A 2,500-nucleotide genomic window follows, 5' to 3' on the forward strand; every position below is an offset into this window, starting at 1 on the left:
TTCTTCATTAACAAGTAGTTCAATTTGAAAGCTGACATTTGGATGTGTTTTACCTTGTCATCTTCCAGTTATCTGTCGAGAGTCCAATGTTCACCTTCAACTTGCCTTTTCCTCAGGGCTTTATGTATTTTTTTTTCTTTTCTTTTTTAAGTTGATTTGCTTCTCTTCACCAAACAGCAGTGTAATTATTGCCACTCCTGGGGTGCCTTGAAGGGTAAGTGGGACGAAGATGTGCACGGAACGGTGACGTAATGGGCTGTGAAGTGAATTAATGGATATGCATACATGGCGCGGTTGGCGGGACGCTGGCGTGGCGTGATGTGATAGTGCAGTGTGAATCAGCCCAAAAATATCGTTACAGTTGATGTGCTTTGCAATTTGATTCATAAGGAACAAATATATATATTCATCTAAAAATACTTATCATGTGTATATTGCGTATATATATCCACGCAGTCCTTATTTATTACAACAAAATGTTGATTGTGCAAGATAGATTTATGTTCATCGCGACGGAATAAATACTAACTCAAGAAAATCATAGTCATTTTCCAGAATCGATCCGCATCACAAGAGCCATCGTAACGAATTCTTTAAGATGTCTAATGTGCGTCTAAAGTCGTTTTTGTCTGCACTCGGCAACAAGAGCGACGATACAAGACCCGATAAATATAGCGGGCATAAGGTGTCATCGGGAAAACACGGGGTTAGATTATGCAGGACTTTTTATCAATGTTAGGGAGCTCCCACCCCCCAACCCCACCACCTTAAACGGCCTTATGGTAGGGGGGGAGGGGGGTGTACGCTGCAATTCCTCCCGCCTGGAATGCAAAATTTCAACCAAGTCTGATCGGCACATTTGATTAATGTGTTCATTCCGCCGACTATTACTGCTATATTTGGGTAGTATATATCGAAAGGGGTTCACTGATATCAAATTTGATGGGTTTTATACCAAAAAGATAAGTGATGTAATTTATGCTGTAAATAATCATCAAAATTACTATTGTCACAAAGTACCTTTTATCTTTAGTGATCTACGAATAAGTCTCACCCGTGCGTGGATAAGTTGGCCCCGCCCCCAAAATTCAAGTTAGACCAGACAAAGATGTTGGTCTTGCATGATCGAATAGAAAATAATCTATTCACATAGTCAATCATGCTCATAAACGGCGAGTTGACCGATGCTTTTGTCATAAATGGATGATTCTGTAAATGAGCCATTGCCTTATATAAATGTTTCCATTTTTTTTTTTTTTTTTTTTTTTTATACACGCGACCCCTTCGTCAACATTCATGATCCAAAACATTATTATTTTAGAGGTTAAGAAAAAAGAAGAAGAAAAAAAAATCAGCAGTCTGTGCAAGGTTAATTTACCAGATTGAAATATAATATAAAATATTCCTTGGAGAATATTCTTAAACTATTTTTTTTTTTTTTATGAATACTTATTAATTCTTTGCAAATTAGCTTACAATACAAGGCTTTGCGATCCCCCCCCCCCCCCCCTTTCGCTAAACCAGACCGGAAGGAAGTTAAAAATCGTTCAAGGGAGAGCAACCTTACTCTAGATTAGGGAGTGAATTACTTTTAATTTTATGGCATGTAGAGGGGGGTACTGGCGTCATTCACCAGCTTGCAATTGCTTGCTAAGCCAGTTTGTGGTATTATCAGGCCTTAGAACCTCAAATGCCGGTAAATATTTACCGGAAGACCTGTCTTTCGATAATTAAATTTAAAAGAAAAAATATATATATAAATATATACACATATATATATATATGTGTGTGTGTGTGTGTGTGTGTGTGTGTTTGTGTGTGTGTGTGTGTGTGTGTGTGTGTGTGTGTGTGTGTGTGTGTGTGTGTGTGTGTATGTGTGTGTGTGTGTGTGTGTGTGTGTGTGTGTGTGTGTGTATGTGTGTGTGTGTGTGTGTGTGTGTGTGTGTGTGTGTGTGTGTGTGTGTGTGTATGTGTGTGTGTGTGTGTGTGTGTGTGTGTATGTGTGTGTGTGTGTGTGTGTGTGTGTGTGTGTGTGTGTGTGTGTGTGTGTGTGTGTGTGCCTGTGTATGTATATACATATGAACATATGTGTATGTATGAACATAAATGATTTTTTTAAATAAAGGTGAATATGAAAACGACAGTTTCAAATACCATGCACTTTTAAAGCAGTTCGATCGCTTAACAGAATACATACAATGTCCATTATGCTATAGAAACAGACTTAAGTTTCTTCAACGATAATATAGAACCCATACGTAATTTGGGGTGAATAACATCATACTCTTATAGTATAGTTTATCCTATCAGTTTTAAAAGAAAACAGGAGTTCTCTTTCTATACAAAAAACGTTTAGCTATATAAGGTAGACTAATGTAAACTTATTAGTGTGAAAAAATGTATTTCAAATAACATAATAGGGAATATATTGAACTGAGTCGCAATCAAGCATACACAAAAAAGAGGGAAGAAGATAAAATGATAGATAGATAAAATGAAA

The sequence above is a fragment of the Penaeus chinensis genome, chromosome 26 (genome assembly GCF_019202785.1).
Source record: "Penaeus chinensis breed Huanghai No. 1 chromosome 26, ASM1920278v2, whole genome shotgun sequence".
Taxonomy (NCBI): domain Eukaryota; kingdom Metazoa; phylum Arthropoda; class Malacostraca; order Decapoda; family Penaeidae; genus Penaeus; species Penaeus chinensis.